We start from the raw sequence: 20,111 nt of genomic DNA, 5'->3' as shown, positions 1-20,111 counted from the left end.
GTAATCACTCTACAGGTCGCAATTATGGTCCGATCTTCACGAAATTTAAAATGGAGGTCGGGCTAGGGTCAGAATAGAACCCTATTTCTTTTGGTGATTATCGCATAATATTTAGGGGTTGAAATGGACCAAAAACTGAAAAAATTACTGATTTTGCACTTGCTCTACAGGTCGTAATTATAGACCAATCGACGCTGAATTTCGCATATAGCTAGAGTTTAGGGCGGGGAAAAAGCCTACCAATTTGGGTGGTCATCGGATAATATTTAGCGGGTAAAATAGACCATATCTTTTGTGTTGAAAAAAATCAAAATTTTTCATTAAACCGCGAATATTTTAAATCCCGGCGAAATCACAAAGCCATGACAAGGTTACTTCTGATCTTTACATTGATGTTAACATCCATCAAATCGGATATATAGCAAAATATATGCGATATATAAGTCTATCAAAGAAGATATGCTTGAAAGATATCTTATATGTCGAGAACGGCTGAACTGATTTCGACAGTTCTCATTAATTTAGAATGGCCTCTTGGCAGGAAAGAAAAAACATCTAAAAAATCGCATACAAATATCTCTCTAAAGATGAAAATATTGATTTTGTAAAATTTTCTCATATTTTTCAATTTTGTAATATTTTTGGCATATTTTCATTTTGAATTAAACATTTGGTAATATTTCTACAGCTAACATAACTAAGTAGTTAGGATATCAGGATATCATATACAGATCGCATTTATGGCCCGATGCTTACGAAATTTTGCATGGAGATAAGATGAGGGTCAAAATAAAAGCCTATTCTTTTTGGAGATGATCGGCATATATTTAGGGTTAGGGTTGAAATGGACAAAAAAATTGCAAAATTGCCAGCAGGTCGTAATTATCGCCCGATCCTCACGCACATTCGAATGGGGGTTACCGGACATTGCAAAAGCTAAGCAGTTTTGGATGACCATCCAAAAATAATCAATGTGTGAAGGAGTTTGCCAACTTTTGTAGACAAAATACGAATATGTCCATTCCAGTGACTTTTTGGAGAATTTACTTCTGATTATTTCGTTAACGCTGATTTCGTTGAAGAATATAGTCAAATGTCTGTATCTCATATAGATGCGTTTCAGTCAAAAACCAATAATAAATGTTAATCTTTTGCCACTTCTGAGAGATTATAGGTCTTTGGGAAATATTGGTTCCAGACCTAGGAAGACCATTTAAGTGCAACATCTACCAATAAATTGGAAATGAGCAAATTAGTTAAAGTTGCTATTATTCGAAAATTAGAGAACCAAACCTGATGATTTTCTTTTATTATTTGTCACAATATCGCCTATATAAACTGTATCGTTTATTACAGTGTTGTAGGGTATTCAACGGTCGGCCCCGCTCGACTGTAGCCTTTGCTTACTTGTTTTTATCATAGATTGATAAATTTAAGACAATTGCGGAAAAAATGTCGCTAAAATCATCCAAATAGCGAATATCGGGGGGTAGCGTTGTATGGGGGCTATTCGATATCGTGGACCTATATATACAATTCTATACGTAAAGTACTCACAAAGAAGTTCTTGTGTAGGATTTCAGACATTGAAAAATTTGGCTAAAAGCATCAAAATACCGAACAATTGGAGGTACCGCTATATACGGGATAACGATATCGTGCTTCGTATAGCCCATCTTCGAACTTGATCTGCCTGCTGACAAAAGACTTTGGTATTTTTAGATTGGTATCCGGAGATTTTGGTGGCCATTGGAATGTCCATGGTCTGAGGCTAAAATGTTTGCGTGCCCAAGGCTTTAATACACCCTTCAGAATATTTTCGCGATAATATTCGGCATTTATTCTGATGCCACGGTCGATTAATGCGAGCGGAGAGCGACCATCGGCTATTATGTCGGCCCACATCATCACCATGGCCGGCGCTTGAGTTATAGTCTGGTGGCCAACCGAAGGTGCACATTTTCAGCTGACCTCTTTGATCATTTTGTTTGTTTACAAACTGCTGGACAACGAATGTGTTCTCATCGGAGCGGAGAAACCCAAATTCGGCAGTTTACCTCTTTCGGCCAAGCAACTTTATAGCCCTTTTGAGTCTATTTTCTTTCTGTTGCGGTTTAAGTTCTTGCACTTTTTTGAATTTCAATGCTCATTTCCCAGCTCATTTTTCAACATTTGCCGAATGGAATATTGCGATATGTTCAGCTCACGAGCCATTTTTCGGCCAATGCGACGCGGGTTTTGATCAAGTCGCTTCTTTACTTTTCGAAGCATTTCTGCTGATGTTGCTGTTTTCTTTCGTCCACTTCCTGGACATCGGGTTACGCTACCAGCATCACGGTAACGAGCGATGGTACGAGACACAAAAGATTTTTTTACATTTAAATGCTGGAGTGCTCTAACGATAGCCAGATGTAGTTTTCCAGCCAAAAATAAAGAAATCACACTATCACGCTTGAATTACATCACGAATAATTTTTTTTCTGGAAAATTCTCAACAAAATGCTTTAGTACGATTGTATACAATATGAGTTGTTACTGAAATAATTTACACAGCTGTCGAATGAGTGGCTTAGAAATGACAGCAGTCTGAAGTTGTTTGCAGTTTTTTCGTCTCACCCTGTACTCGCTATGAGCATTACACGTGAAGCCGATTAAACGATGTCCGTAGGTCTCTTGAAATTAAGTTACAGCCTATATTATTGTACTTTGCATGGGATGTGTGAAATTTTAAGACAATCGGATTCTTACATCACATTTTACAAGACATATTAAAAATTTGTACCCTTTATTGGGGAGGCACTTGATGGAGTGGACCGATATTAGCCAGTTTTGCACCTGACCTAAAACTGACACAAATACTAGGATTTGCAAAGTTGGACCAAACCGGATTAAAGCTCTTCTTTCTCCGCAGAAAAAAAAATCGAAAATTTCGATCTTTTGTGGGTTAGGTACCAGAAGGTGTGGACATATATATTTCATTTTAACACCAGACCTTAGGTTAATATAAATATTGGGATTTGTCAAATTGAAAGACAATCGGACTCTTACATCACATTTTTATGAGAGTTGTAAATATTCAACATTTTGACCATTTATAAGGAAGGTACTTGATGGAATGGACCGATATTGTCTATTTTAGGATTTGCAAAGTTTGAGCAAAATCAGATTATCGTTTCTCTATTTGTGCAAAAAATATATATTTTTTGAAAATTTCCACCATTTGTGGGGGAGGTACCAGAAGGAGTGGACCGATATATTCCAAGTTAACACCAGATCTTGGGTTAACAAAAATACTAGGAAGTGTGAAGTTGGAAGACAATCGGACTCTTACATCACATTTTATGAGAGTTGTAATTATTTAAATTTTTGACCCCCTTTTGGGGGAGCTACCAGAAGGAGTAGATCGATATTGTGCATTTTCGTAACGTAATTGACGTAAATATTAAGATTTGCAAAGTTGGAGAAAAATCGGATTATCTTTTCTCTTTCTGTGCAAAAAATATATTTTTTGAAAAATTCGACGTTTTGTGGGGGAGGTACCAGAAGTTGGGGACCGATGTTGCCCATCTCCAAACTCGATCTAAGTTTGGCAAAAATATTATGATTGACAAAACTATATCAAGAGTTATCGTGTGCACCAGCTAGACTGACGGACGGACGGACGGACGGACATCGCTAGATAGACTACAAATGTCCTGAAACGGATTTGGTCCAAGGAGAACTAGGGTCTAAAACCGTTATTTCGATGAGGCACGATTTGGCCATATCAAATGATATATTCCCTCTGTAGCCATAAGGCTGAGGTTATGAAAAATATTTTACGACACAGAAAGAAAGAAAAAGGCTAATCCAATTTTGCTCCAACTTTGCAAATCTTACTATTTGTATTAGTGCTAGGTCAGGTGCGAAAAAGGACAATATCGGCTTTTCTTTGAAAATTATGAAATAAGTAAAAATTCAACGCAAAAGAATTATTTTAAAATTCTCTCAAGTATTTCTCTTTAATTTTTGCACAGCTCACTTTGGATTTGTCCCCAGTACTCTTAAATAAAACACAATGATCTCTTCTAGTCCAAATTGCAAATAAAATAACCGTATTTCTCTTTCACTCACTGAATTGCAGTTACTGAGAGCATGCTAAAATTCTCAATCCCCAATTCTCTTTGTTCGACCTTTCTTTCAAATTAACTCAAATAGAGCAATCGACTATTGCATCTCCCCCATCTTCATTGAAGTTGATGTTAGTTGTCGTGTTGCTTTGAATTCGATCGTATGTATTTTTGAAACCCTCTGTATAGTAATTAAAAATATATATTATAAACATTAAAAATATTAACTAAAAACAAATATTTCATTTATTAGTGATGTGTTATAGAGTGTGCGTGTGTGGGAAACAAACAAATATCTATTTATTTGCTTTGCTAAGAAGACATTTCTTTTTACAATTTTCATTTTGTTCATTGTGCAAGTGGTAATGAGTGAAGCATCAACCATGTTCATATTGTTGTTGTTGCTCGTGTTTCGATCGTCGGTTTGGCGCGAGTGTTTGTTTTTGTTCCTTGTGAAGAATATTTACGGTCGGTTTTAGGTTGTTATTTGAGAAGTGTTGCAACATTTCATCTTGTGCCAAAAGAGTGGAAGCAAATGCATAGAGAGAAAAAAAAATATGTGCACAAAAAAAGTTGAACAAATCGTAATTAAAGCAACTGTAAAAATGTAATCTAGGTCTTGTTTGCTACGGACAAGTGCTAAAGGTAAGCTTATACTTTTTTAACTGACTTAACATTTAAGGAAGGGCAAATGAATTTAAATATTTAAATTTGATATATAAGAGTTGTAGAATCTTTAAATAAGTATATTTTGGCTGTTTTTTTTTTTTTTTTTTTTTTTTTTTAAGGATAATTGTATATTTTTAAATGTATTCGGGGAATTTTTAATAAATCTTTGGAAGAACTATTCCTTTATATTGAGCTGATTTTTTATACCCTCAGCCATATGGCTACAGATGGAATATATCATTTGATGCGGTCAAAAGGTGCCTAGTCGAAATAACGGTTTTAGACCCAGGTCTCTTTGAGGTAAATCCGTTTCAAGACATTTGGAGTCGATCTAGCGATGTCTGTCCGTCCGTCCGTCTGTCTGGCTGGAGCGCACGATAACTATCGAAGGGATTATCCGATTCGGTCCAAACTTGGTACATAGTAATATTATTATGAAACCTAGATCGAGTTCGGAGATGGGCAATATCGGTCCATGCTTCTGGTGCCTCCCCCACCGAAAAATTAAAATTCTCAAAAAAAGGAAAATCCAATTTTGGTCCAACTGTGCTAATCCTAATATTTGCAGCTGTGCTAGGTCAGGTTCGAGATGGACAATATCGGTCTACTCTACCAAGTACCCCACAAAGGGTGAACATTTTGAATAGTTATAATTCTTATAAAATGTGAAGTAATAGTTTGATTGTCTTCAAATTTCACACATATCAATATTTTTATTAGCCCAAGGTCTGGTGTTAAGATGGAATATATCGGTTCACTACTTCTACACTGCCAATGTTTTTGTTAACCCGAGGTCTGGTGTTAAGATGGAATATATCGTTCCACTCCTTCTGTTACCTCCACCACAAAGGGTCAACATTTTGGATATTTATGAAGCTCATTAAACATTTATTTGGTTTGGAATATTTCAATATTTGGAATATTTCCATAAACACAAGATCTTTTATTAGTATAGTACAGATCGGACCATTGTTTCTGGTTCTTCCCCCACAAAGGGTCAAAGTTTTAAATAACCAATAAATATAATAAAACACGAATTAATCATCAGGTTCTTTTCACGTTACACACATTTTTACCAACCTAAGGTCTGGGGTGAAATTGAGATATACAGGTCCACTTTTTCTGGTTATAATTTTGAGTATCCATGAATCTCCGAAAACGCGAAATTAACATTTGATTTCATTCAGACTTTGTGCATCTCAATATTTCTATCAACACAAGATCTGTTCTAAAGATGGTAGGAATCGGAATATTTCTTCTGGTACCTCCCCCACATAAGGTTCAAGGTTTTTCAAAAACTAAACGTTGGAAGGAAGCAGAATATGAATCCAAATCTCTTCAAATTTCATAAATCCAAATATTTTTGTTAACGCAAGATCTGTTGTGAAGATGACATATATCTATGAAACCCTTCTGGTACCACCAGGGGCCACAAAGGGTCACAAAGGGTCACAATTTACAAAAACTTATATCCATCATAACATGCGTAACAACCAAGCAGAACCTGAATCAAACAGAACACTCAGCCAGAAACCTGAGAGGAATATGAAATTAATTAAAATTCCAAATTGCCGAATATCACTGGGTATCATTATATGGCGGCTATAGGAAACATGGATGTAGATATTCAATGTTCTGCCACTGGATCGAAACACCATTAAGAACTACAAATACCAATTTTTAGACGTGGATAATGTGACAAAAATCACCAAAATGCCAAATTTCGAGAGCGTATACATACAATGTTCCGCCATCGGAACTAGAACCTACTATGACCTACATATACCAGGGTTTAGACAAATCTGTGGAAAAATGTGGCGGCTATACGAAAACGTGGACCTATATATACAATGTTCCGCCATCGGAGCTAAAAGCCATTATGCACTACAAATACGAATTTTAAGACCAATCCGTTAAAAAATTGGCAAAAATAATCAAAACACCGAATATTGGGAGGTACCGTTACATGGGGGCTATACGAAAACGTGGTCTTATACATGCAATGTTTCGCCTGTGAAACTAAACCCCATTATGACCTACATATACCAAAAATACCGAATATCGGGAGGTACCGTTATATAGAGGCTATACCAAAACGTGGACCGATATATCTCATTTTCAATGCCAACCAAACTAGACACAATACATACTGTTCTGTCAAATTTTGAAGCTCTACATCAAAAAATGTGGGCTGTATCGCGATTTCAATAGACAGACGGACAGACATACGGACATTCTTAAATCGACTTACAATATTATGGTTATACATCTGTCGGCAAAACCGACTGATGCTTTTTAACTTGTTTTTTTAAAGAGCTCAAAATGTTGCATGCTTTTCAGTGCGGAATATTTATTTTTTAATTGATCTGCATTTATAAATTCGATTTTAATATTTTCTTCAAGAATATTCAACTTGTCTTCTGTATTATTCTATGGTTAAAAATTAACTTTTACCTCTGCTTGTATTATATCCTTTAAAGGCAGCAGCATTTTTGAGTTCTATTTACAATCATTGCCATTTTGGCGCCGTTTTAAAATTAAATTGTAAACAGAAATTTGAAAAAAAAAACAGCAATCCAACGGAATAGCTAAAATAATTGCATATTTGTTTTTGTAGCTGGGTGTGTATGTGTGTGTGTTTGTTTCATTTGTTTTCATTTAAGAGTCGTGTTAAAATAAAAGTCACACAAATATCGATCTAACATTTGTACATTTTATTACACATTATTGTTGCTGTTTCTCCTGCTGCCGTTCTTGTTGTTTAATGCCAGCGTTTTGTAAAGTTTTTCTCATGCATTTTTCCTCTTTTTTTGTAAATATTAAATGTTATTTGCTGCCAATGTTGTTGGGTGGAATAGCAATTGTCGTGTATATCGATTGAATATTTTGTTCGTTCGCTTCTCCTTTTTTTTCGCAATTCATTTGTATGTTGAACGGCGTGTTTTGTGATTGCTGTTGTTGTTGGCCTTTTGCTGTTGTTTTTGTTGTTTTATTCCATCCAATGAATTTTCATTGAATGTTGAATGAAAAACGATTTGCTATTATTTATCATCATAACACGATATGCAGATGTGACGGCTTCGCCTCGCCGTAAACAACGTACAAAATGTCACCATATGTGACATAAATTTGACACGAAAAACAAATAAATTACAATTTTTACCTTTTCTCGGCTACCTTAGCGTTTGCGTTTCATTAGTTTCTATGCCATGTTGTAGTTTGCCGTTGTTTGGATTTTAGTGGGCAAGGACATTGACTTTTTAAACAAGTCTTTTTGAGGGAAGGGGAAACTTTAATGGGGATTGGAGTTTTGTGGGAGTAGATTAAAATAATACAAATATTTAATACAATATTGTGATTAAGAAACTACAAATAGGTTCCAAAATATATAATAAAACAACCTATATTGTATAATTATTTGACTGTTGTAGCGGTTAGTCTAGGCTACTTATGCTCATCAGTTGCAATAAAGTAATAGTGGGATCAATAAAAGCTATTAAAACTGATGCATTTTTTTAGGTCGGATAATACCACTCAGACCTGCATAGGAATGAATACCTGGGCCTGACAATTGTGTGAATCAAAGCTTACGTTCAATAATAGGCTATTTCTTTTTACGGACTTGCTTCAGATTAATGTTTGTGTTGGTATCCATAGTGTATTTTAAATGATCCACAAGAATATTTATATAAAATTCTGGGACTTCTTAATATATATCAACAGTCACGGGCGTTAAAAGCCGGTAGACCCACAGACATTTAGATAAAAACTTAAATCTTGTGAATTTTTTAGCTATTTTATTTTTGGCAACACTGGATTAAAATGCTCACGTACATTTTGTGTTTTGTTTCACTGTCAAACATATCCACTTTGGTCTATAATTTAACCACGAATCGTTTTACAAACGAAAAAGCTTACAGTTCAGTAAACATTGTATTTCACGTTCGGGACCGGTTAGATCGGACGATTTAACCCCTTCAGACTTTTTTTGTTGGGCTATATTAGATCTTATGTCTATACAGATAAGCCTGCTTTAATTGACACGCATTGGAAGACAACATTGAATCATTTATTCATAAGATTCCGGCAGTATTCCAAATTGGACTAAGTGAATGGGCCGCTGTCAAAATGTACATGAAATAATGTTAATACTTCGAATCATAAGTAAAGATTTCATGCATTTTTCTGTTTTTGAAACATTGAAAAATATATTCTATGGGAGAAATGCGAAATTTCCGGCCAATAGGGTTCTTGGGAGAATTTTAAGTTTTATACCTTAATTCCTATGATATAAGATTAAAAAAATATGTCTTATTCAAAGAGCAATCGAACACCTACATCACATATTATACGTGTTGTAATTGTTCAAAATTTTGTACTTTTGTGGGGGAGGTACTTGTTGGAGTGAACTGATATTGTTCACCTGGCCTAGCTCTGATGCAAGTATTAAGATTTGCAAAGTTGGAGCAAAAGCGAATTATAATTTCCCTTTCTCTGCAGGTAATTTTCTATGAAAATTTTGCCATTTTGTGGAGGATGGGATCGCTATTGCCAATTTCTGAACTCGATCTAAGTTTGACAATAATATTACGATGTACCAAGTTTGGTTCATATCGGATTCTCCTTTCGAGAGTTATCATGAGCACCAGCCAGACGGGCGGACATCGCTAGATTGACTCCAAATGTCCTGAAACGAATTTGGGTCAAAGAGACCTAGGGTCTAAAACCGTTATTTCTATGATGGCTGTATCAAGCCATGTGGCTGAGAGTATAAAAAAAAAGAAAAAACAAAATATATGTATGGCTAACAAATATTGAGAAAAACTCCCTTATTTTTGTATAGCTAGGAATTGTTTGAGAATTATTAAGAATTACACATTAAACAAATTAAATAATTATATAGAAGTGTTTGAGAAATATAGTTGAAAAATTCACAATTCTTTTTTCGGAATGTTATTTAAAAGCAATCAGACTTTTTGGCCAAGTAATGCTCCAAAAACATAGACAAATTATTTGACCACATCGGAGTCTTATACTATTTAGGCACATGAAGAGAAAGAAAGGAACCATATGAGTTGAAAAACTATTATATTGGATGGTGTCGTTGAATTCCATTATTTAGTTGTCATGCAATTTCTGTAGGTATATTAATATGAGCAAAATTTATTGAAGATTTTTTCATGTTTGATGCGGTTTACAACTATTGACAGCTTTGCCTCTTGATGGGAATAAGATTGGACTGACATTTTCATATTTACATTTGATCTGATAAAAATATTTGAATGAGCAAAATCTGGAGGAAGCAAGGACCTAATTTCGCAAAAAATTGACAAATCTGTTAATTTAAAATTATAACCCTTGTGAAGGAGGTTCCATTTTCACATATGACCTGAGTATAATACGTGTATGTTGTAAAGAGGCATGCTTCTTCTTAGTCGTCGATTCGTTACGCATTATATGAAATTATCCATTTGTAATGATGGAACAACTAAATATAGCCTCCACCATAGTATCACCTTGAAATATAAATTTTAGATCCCACAAAGTATATATATTCTTGATCAGCATAAAATTGTATGCCAATTAAGTGATGTCAGTCCGTCTATCCGTCTGTGGAAATCACTCTAGCTTCCGAAAAAAATGAAGATGGTTGATAAAATTTTACTTAAATGTATATTATGTCTGCAGAGCTTTTGGTACTGGAAATGGGTCATGTAGGTCTAAGTTTTGGTATAGCCATCATATAATGGTTCCTCCCGATATTCGGTAGTCTGATGATTTAAGCGACATTATTCACCGGAATTGATTCAAATTCGGTATTTGAAGTTCGTAATATGTTCTACAACCTATGATATTAAAGTGTCTGTGCAGGTTCGTGTTTACGTCTAGTACGTCCCTATATTCGGTATTTTGATGATTTTAGCGACATTATTCATCGATGATTTTTTCAAGTTTCGCATTTAAATATTGTAATGTCTTATGACAAAAGTTCGGTATTTCTAAGATTTTAACAGCATTTGTAAAGGTTGTTTTTGAAAATTGCCAAATTTGTTGCAAATGCTGGAGGTATTCAAAGTTCGGCCCGGCCGAACATACAGCTTTTTACTTGTTTAACAATAGGTACTATATTTGTAGAATTATTGGTATGCGCAAAGTATGAAAGGAATTGATTTTTAAAATTATTCAAAATGTGGATTGACATTATCTATTTTCGCACCTGACTATGATAGAAATAAAACGAGGTCCCATGTTATAAATGTGTTGGGTACTACTTTGTTGGGAGAGATACCAGAAGGAGTTCATCTTCGAATTTGCCAATCATGGACCATATTGGACAGATGGGCTGAGGGATATGCCTAGTTCGGCTCAAAGTATACAGAAAGGGATTTCATCTAATTATAAATATGTTAGAATATTGCGATAAACGTGTACCCTCTGTAGTTAAAGGGCGAAGGTCATAAATAGGCTGGTGCCATGTAAATATAATATTTTAATCTGACCATGTACAAGTCATCAGTACTCGAAAAATTAAAGACACACAAATTATATGAGCTATGATAATCTCGTGATCGAACTTAAATTCTATTCTCCTGAAGGCGTTTTACGCAGCCAATTTAATGGTATCATCGCATAAGCAGATTAAATATCATTATACATAAATCTTCATTTAATATTTGCTAAGAAATCCAAAGAACATTTCTAACTGCTACTTACTATTGATTATTCTAATTGTATCCCCATTACAATCTGGCATAAAACAATAGTAAACTCCAATCCTCAGCTCACTCCTAGTTATGTTTTCGCACAAATGTTATTCGTTGTCATAAATTCATTTCATAAACGAAATAGCAGATCAATGTTTTGATATAGCCGGGTAAAAATATTTTCAAGAAAATATTTCAAATTGAATGTGTGACATAAATCTCTGGGTTTATTTCTTCTGGAGAAGGAGCAAGAAATATTTATTGCACACACTCACACATCCCTATACAGACATATCGACATACTTGTAAATGCATTCATGGAAAACATTCGCAGACGAACTGGGAAACACAATGAACACGTTGGGGAATTCATTCCGTAGTTGGAATTACCTTAAAGTTTGATATCAAGGAATGTGGCAGTGCAGCACAAACACACACGCACAAACACACATACTCCAACACATAAACAACAATTCACAATGCGAGCACACAACTGTGCCATCGAAAGGAAATTCCAAACAACTGTTGCATAAGTTATGTGGAAATAACGTTTCCTCCTCCGGTGTTCCATCGACACAGTGAAAACGTTTTTCGTTTCGTTTTCATTTCAATTCATTTTTCTCTCCGTCTCTCCTTGGAGTCTATGAAAATGCGTTAATGCCACAATAAATATCACACAAATAGAAAAATGCTTCAAATATATGAAGGCATAGCAAAGAAAAATATAAAAATTATGACCCAATGGAGAAAAGCTCAAGACACACCGTTACCGACAAAGGCTGACGAGGGGGCCCAAAGACGAATTGAAATGTTTTGTGTTTTGTTGTGAACAAAATATTTACAAAAGAACAACACACAGCAATAATTCATCAAAAGGTCTATTTCTGCCAGCAGTTGTTGGAGGGAATTTCGGACGAGGTTGCTTAGCGAAGGAAGGGAAATTTAGATTTTTTAAGAGAAATTTAAAAAAAAAAAACAATATGGAAACTCACAGATATTCTTCGAAAATATTTTCAGATATTCCCTGAGAAAATATACATATTTTCCATAAGCAAATCTACAAATCCACGATTATTTGAAAAAAAAATATTTATAAAAATCTAGATGAAGTTCTTTAAAAATATAAATTCCAGAAAAAAAAATTAAATCTACGTTTTTTGTTCAGATGGCCCTTGAAAAAATCTTTTTAAAAAAACACGTTTTTTTGGTCAGATGACCCTTGAAAAAAAACTGTTTAAAAAATCAGCATTTGTTGCTGAGAAGATGCCTAGAAAAATATTCTTAAAAAATCCACGCTTATTGTTCAGGCGATCCTTGGAAAACTAATTTTGAAAAATCCACGCGTATTGGTCTTTGGAAAATTCTTCTCAAAAATCCATGCTTATTGCTCAGGAGGTCCTTGTAAAAATATTTCTAAAATATTTCTAAAATCCCCGATTGTTGTCCAGGAGGACTTGGAAAAATATTCTTTAAAATCCCGCTAATTATTGTCGATTATTGTCCAGGAGGACTTCGAAAAATATTTTTTAAAATCCAAGCTTATTGTTCAGGAGATTCTGGGAAAAATATTCTTAAAAATCCACGTTTATTGCTCCAGATGTCCATGGAAAAATATTCTTAAAAAAATCATGCTTATTGCCCAGGAGGTCCTTGGAAAAATATTCTTAAAAAATCTATGCAAACAGCTGAAAGGTCCTTGGAAAAATATTCTTGGAAAAATATTAAAAAAATACAAGCTTATTTCTCCGGACGGCATTGGAAAATATTCATAAAAAATCTATGCAAACAGCTGAAAGGTCCTTGGAAAAATATTAAAAAAATACACGCTTATTTCTCCGGACGTCATTGGAAAATATTCATAAAAAACCCACGCTTTTTGTCCAGGAGGTTCTTGGAAAAATATTGCTAAAAAATCCATGATTATTGTTTAGGAGGTCCTTGTTAAAATATTCTTAAAAATGCACACTTTTTAGCCAAGAGGTCCTTGTAAAAATATTCTTAAAAATCCACGCTTTTTAGCCAAGAGGTCCTTGTAAAAATATTCCTAAAAAATCCACGCTTATTGTCCAGAAGGTTCTTGGAAAAATATTCCTAAAAAATCCATGCTTATTTTAAAGGAGGTCCTTGGAAAAATATTCTTAAAAAATCCAATCTTATTGTCCAGGGAGTCTATGGAAAATTATCCCTAAAAATCCACACTTATTGAAGATACCCTAAAAAGTCCACGCTTATTATCTAGGAGTTCCTTGGAAAAAATTTCCTATGAAAAATTTCTTTGGAAAATTTTTCCTAAAAACCACGCTTATTATCCAGGAGGTCATTGGAAAAATATTCTTAAAAAATCCACGCTTATTCTTAAAAAAAAACTCGCTTATTACTTAGAAGTTCCTTGAAAAAATATGCTTGAAAATCTATGCCAATTGTCAAGTAGACCCTTAAAAAATATTCTCAAAAAATCCAAGCTTATAGTCAATGAGGTCCTCGGAAAAATATTCCTAAAAATCCACGCTTATTATCTTTGGAGGTCCTTGGGAAATTATTCAAAAAAAAAAAAAAAAAAAAAAAAAACACGGTTATTGCTCCGGAGGTACGTGGAAATAATATTCTTAAAAAATCCAAGCTTATTGTCCATGAGGTCCTTGGAAAAATATTCCTAAAAATCCACGCTTATTATCTTTGGAGGTCCTTGAGAAATTATCAAAAAATGCACGGTTATTGCTCCGGAGGTACGTGGAAATAATATTCTAAAAAAATCCACGCTTATTATTCAGGAGGTCATTGGAAAGATATTCTCAAAACAATCCATTTGGAGGTCCTTGGGAAATTATTTTTAAAAAATCCACGGTTATTGCTCCGGATGTCCTTGGAAATAATATTCTTAAAAAAATTCACTGTTATTCTTCAGGAGGTCCCAGGAAAAATGTTCTTAAAAATTAAGGCTCATTGCTCAGCAGGTCCGTGAGAAAATATTCTTAAAAACACCGGCGCTTATTGCTCAGGAGGTACTTTTGAAATATTCTTAGCAAAGCCACACTTATTTCTCAGGAGGTCTCTGCAAAAATATTTTTTTTTAATTTTCTCATTAATTGTCACGGCAAGGTTCTGAAAAAATCCATTCCTATTACCCTGAGGTTCCTTGAAAAAATATTCAGGTCAAAATCGAAAATAATGAAGATCCATGAAAAGTATGTTTAAGACCCTTGCTCATGGCCAAAATTTCCTTAAAAAACGTGCCTAGAAATATACGTTTATGTCTCTTAAAGTCCTTGAAAACATTTTCGTATCTGATTCTACCATGCCCACACATACTCCACCCCACCTAAAATAGCTTAGTCATTCAAGTGACAGTGTTAATAAGAACTCTATGCAAACAATATATTTGGACAACAAACATAAACAACAGCAACAATACCAACAACAACAAAATAACGACAATTTCAAAACAACAATGTGCGTAAAGCAAGTTGCAGCAACAACAACGACAACAAACCCCAAGACAACAGATCGACACCAAACATATGTCCGTACGTAAGAAACCAAGTCTGTTGAAGACATCAAAGGCCTCTCATCATTTACGGCCAACGAATAAATGGACGACTCTACCTGATTCATCTGAAATTGAAATGAAAAGAAAAAAAGTATTTCACTACCACCTCAGGGGACAAATCTGTATTCTGTATGTGCAACACACAACCTTTGCCGAAAACATATTCCAAATCCCTAAATGTCTCAAAAGAGAGAAAAAGTATTTATGAAGAAAAAATACAAATCATAATACACTGACATTTACAGTATGCTGATGCTGATTTACGCATATGTTTATTAAGGAAGTTATAAATAATGATTTTTTAAGAATGAAAAAAAAACAACAAAATAAAATACAACTGTTTGCTACGCATGTAGTCCTTTGTACTCGTACGTACATGATGATATGTGTATGCATCTGTGTGTGTGTTAATACATTTAATAATGAAGATAAAATATTGAATATGACAATGTGATGAGGCAATGTGGAACACATATCTTGTGCGTGTGTGTGTGTGTGCGAATTCCTTGGCGTATTCTAAATCATTGTCTGTGGAAATGATTTAAGGTGTACCGATTACTAGGCGGTAGATAAAACATGAAAGGAAATGAAAGCATTTCAATTATTTTCATATTTTAGATTTAAAGCTGAGCTGTAAATCTTAATGGTAAAAAAGAGAAGTAGAGAGCGAGAGAGTTAGCGTGTGAGAAAGAGAAAGGGAAAGTGTAGCTTTACTGAGAAAAGGTATAGATAGTAATTTGATATGATAGCCTATATACCCATCATCATCTGGCTCATACCATGTTCAAATAATCTGGCCAAGACCACGAGGACCATAAAACGGGTACATCAAATCGATGACTTATAAAATATACAAAAATTTATTGCAAGCAATTCGGATGGAAAAGCCTACTAGAACATTTAAATCATTATACCCTACAACACTATATATTGGGGGTATTATAAATTTGATTGGGTAACACCTCGAAATATTGGTTTCCCGCATAAAAAGTATGTATGGAACTTCCTATCTCGCCGAGCTGAGTCAATCTATCTATGCATGTCCATCCGTCCGTCCGTCCGCCCGTCTGTCCATATTAATTTCCAATCACGCTACAGGTCGCAATTATGGTCCGATCCTCACGATATTTAGAATGGAAGCGAGGCTGGGGCCAGATTAGAAATATGTTGCTTTTGGAGATGATCGCATAATATTTAGGCGTTAAAATGGACCAAACACTGAAAAAAATTGCAGTTGTTCTACATGTCGCAATTATAGACCAATCGATGCGGAAGTTAACATAAGGTTAGAGCTCAGGGCGGGGCGGAAGCCTTCCAATTTGGATGGTCATCGGATAATATTTAGTGGGTGAAATAGACCATAACATTTGTGTTAAATAAAAGTTAAATTTTCCGCGAATAGTTTTAATCCCGGCGAAATCACAAATAGATACCGATAGTAAATAGACGTAGATACCGATAGTAAATATGTCGGTTATATATAGCGAAAAATATACAATGTGTATATATGTTAGCTAGAATGCCTAAATCTCAAGAATAACTACACCGATTTTTACAAATTGTGTCAATGCAGAATACCCTCTAGGAAAAAGTCGCATAAAAAGATCCCAATAATGATGTTAATATACAGGGTGAGATAATTAAAACTGCAACAAAGTCAAACGCAATAATTTTAATTTTTTTAAGTTTTTTGAATGAAAGCAACAAATATCGGAAATAGCATCAAATTTTAGAATAAATTTGGATTTGTTCGAATTGGTCACCTTTGGCATGAATTATGGCCTTCAAACGGACAATGAAACCGTCACATGCTGCCCGAATGTTGCTCTTCGGTATTTTGGTCCATTCTCGGCGAGGCGCTTGCTTGAGGTGAGCGATACTTTGGTATTTTTTAGTGCCAACCTTGCTTTCCTAAATACTCCAGACACAACAATCCAACGGATTGGTATCCGGTAATTTTATTGGCCATTTTGCGGTGGAAATAAAGCGAGGAACCTCATTTTGTAACCATTCTTGGGTGGCGCGTGCTGAGTGCGATGGTGCTGAGTCCTGTTGGAATGTCCAAGGTCTGCCGCCAAAATGTATGCGAGCCCAGAATACCCTCCAGAATATTTTCGCGATAATATTCGGCATTTATTCTGATGCCACGATCGATTAATACGAGCGGAGAGCGACCATCGGCTGTTATGGCGGCCCACACCATCACCATGGCTGGCGCTTAAGTTCTGGTGGCGAAGCGAAGGTGCATATTTTCAGATGACCTCTTTATCAAGTATACACGATCATTTTGTTTGATTAGAAACTGCTTGACAACGACTGTTTCTCATCGGAGAAAACCAAATTCGGCAGTTCACCACTTTCGGCCAAGCTAAGCAACACTTTAGCTCTTTTGAGTCTATTTTCTTTTCGTTGCGGTGTAAGTTCTTGACCTTTTTAGAATTTCAATGGCTTTACTTCGAGCGTATTTTTTAGTATTTGCCAAATGGAATATTGCGATATGTTCAGCTTACGAGCTATTTTTCGGTCACTGAGACGCGGGTTTCTATCAAGTCGCTTCTTTACTCTTCGAACCATTTCTGCTGATGTTGCTGTTTTCATCTGTCCGCTTCCTTGACGTCGTGCTACGCTACCAGTACAACGGTCTGAGACACAAAAGATTTATTCATATTTAAATTCACAATCACCCGTGAATTCCATCACGAATAAGTTTTTTTGGAGAAATCTCATCAAAATACTTTTGTACGCTTGTAAACAATATGCTGAAATGTCACTGGAATAATCTAACAGCTCTCGGACGAGTGGCTTAGAAATGACAGCAGTCCGAAATTGGTTGCAGTTTTTTCATTTTACCCTGCAGATAAGTCTAAATTTAAATATACAGAGGTGCCTCTTGCAATTGGAGATAATGGCAAATTATTTAGTGGCTCAAATGAACCAAAAACAGAACAATTTTCATGATCACTCAATTGAAACCAATCGACTCGGAATTTTGCCTGAGAAGAGAGTTAAGGACAGGGAAGAAGTCTAGCAATTGAGTTGACCATTGGATTATATTTAGCTGTAAAATGGATTACAACAACTAACAACACAACGGAGTGCGTAAATATTGGGCAAATGCTCCCGGCCAAAAAGCTAAGATTAATATCTGGGCAATGCTCTATGACATAAATTCGAAAACGAAATCTTCCGAATTGGATTTGGCCATTGGGGGACTTCTAATATATTGTAGTGTTGATGGGTATCACATGGTCGACCCCGCACGACTTAAGCCTTTACTTACTTGTTTTTAATTCTTATTACCCTGTCAGGTTTCAGCTTTTGGTTAGGAAAATAAAAAGGTTTATAGATGCAGTTTGAAAATGGGAAATATTGTCCCACTTTTTCTGGTAAGTCTTCTACTAAGGGACACAATTTTTTATACTCATGAATCGCATCTATCGAAATTATATGACCCAGTAAGTTCTTTCTTTCGATGATTTCTAATTTTCATATTCGTTAATTCCAGTTGTATAATTTTTTTTAAAGGCCACTTTGTGTGTATTGAGTCAGCCAGAATATGCCATTCTTTGTCTACCTATAAACGCACTTTAGTTATAAAAAATTAGTTTTCTTTTTAAATCCCTCTCACTTGTTTTTAAATGCAATTTATTACCAAGGACATAGTTTTTTCTACTAATCTCAATTCTTAGATTATATATTTACACTATAACAAAAAACATTTAGTTGCCATATTATGTTGGCATTAACTTTTAAATTATTTTTGCCGCATGATGATGGCGATGACGATGGTGATGTGACTTCTGGTATCTGTAAGAACAAAAACACCAAAACTCACAAAGCATAAAAAGGGTATATGGCTGTGTGTGTGGAGTGAGTGTCTGTGTCTTTGTAAGAGACCGTATGTACATAAATATAAAAAGCATATCAAGGCTTTTCACATGATTAATGAAAGTAATGTTCATAATAATGTTAAGCCTTTCTTTGCTCTCTGTAAATTTTTGAACAATATAAATTATCAACCACGACAATCGTACACAGACAGGAGAAAAAAAAAAACAAACAATGTATAGTTGTTGTTAGGGTGGAGTTGAAATTGTTGCTATTTTTTGAAATTTCAAAATGTAAATTAAAAAAAAAAACGAAGCAATCGGTTTTGCCGTCAGCCAATATAATATTTGTTAATATATTTTGACTTCTGTTATGATTATCCAAATTATTGGCCCTGTATGCAATAGGTTCCCAAGAAATAGGCAAATATTTTCAATTTCGTATCGGACCTTAATAAATATGATTTAAATATTGCGACAAGCCAGGTTTGGACTATATTGCATACTTCCTTTACTTTATATGAGGTATGTGATAATTTTTAGAAATTTTTAAAATGTGCGTGAGATTCCGACATATTCGATCGAAGCTTTCTTTTTTCAAAATTCATCTAATACAGATACAAATAGTGATATGGACAAAATTGTACCAAAATCGAACATTTATATCGAAATCATAAATTCCATTTTCATCTCAGGTTGCTTGTTGAGAGAAATATTTAGATAAAGCTGACTTGTGTCGCAAATTATGAGAGACAGTATTATTGAAAATTGCATCATATTTTATAAAAGTTATAACTATTCAATAATGTGACCCTTTGTAAGGGAAGTACGTGATGGAGTTGATCGATGTTGTCCACCACCACCAAACAATTATGCCAATATTATGATTTGCAAAATGGGAGCAAAATCGGATTATACTTTCCCTTTCTGTGTAGTAAAATATTTTTTTGATAATTTCGGTATTTTGCGGAGGAGGTGACAAAAGAAGTGGCGATATTGCACATTTTCGAACTAGATCTAAGTTTAATAATAATATTATGATGTACCATATTTGGACCAAATCGGATACTCCCTTCGAGTGTTGTCGTGCACATAAGACAGCAGACAAACAGACGGACGGATATCGCTAGATCGAATTTCATTTAATATTGTTGTTATATACAGGGTGAGATGAAAAAACTCAACCAACTTCAGACTGCTGCCATTTCTAAGCCACTCGTCCGACAGCTTTTAAAATAATTCCAGTGATAGCTCA

General features: G+C 34.8%; 1 long non-coding RNA gene across 1 annotated transcript in view; it reads left to right on the top strand.

The window, feature by feature from the left end:
• The first annotated feature begins 4,342 nt into the window (after positions 1-4,342).
• LOC131803042 (uncharacterized) overlaps positions 4,343-20,111 on the top strand; it is a 71,558-nt gene continuing 55,789 nt past the window's right edge. The window contains exon 1 of the long non-coding RNA XR_009342456.1: positions 4,343-4,754. This is a non-coding gene — a long non-coding RNA (uncharacterized LOC131803042). The remainder of the gene's footprint in view (positions 4,755-20,111) is intronic.

Source organism: Musca domestica, unplaced genomic scaffold, assembly GCF_030504385.1.
Source record: "Musca domestica strain aabys unplaced genomic scaffold, Musca_domestica.polishedcontigs.V.1.1 26, whole genome shotgun sequence".
NCBI classification, from domain to species: domain Eukaryota; kingdom Metazoa; phylum Arthropoda; class Insecta; order Diptera; family Muscidae; genus Musca; species Musca domestica.
Note: the sequence above shows the minus strand (reverse complement) of the source record. Positions and strands in the feature narration are given on the sequence as shown.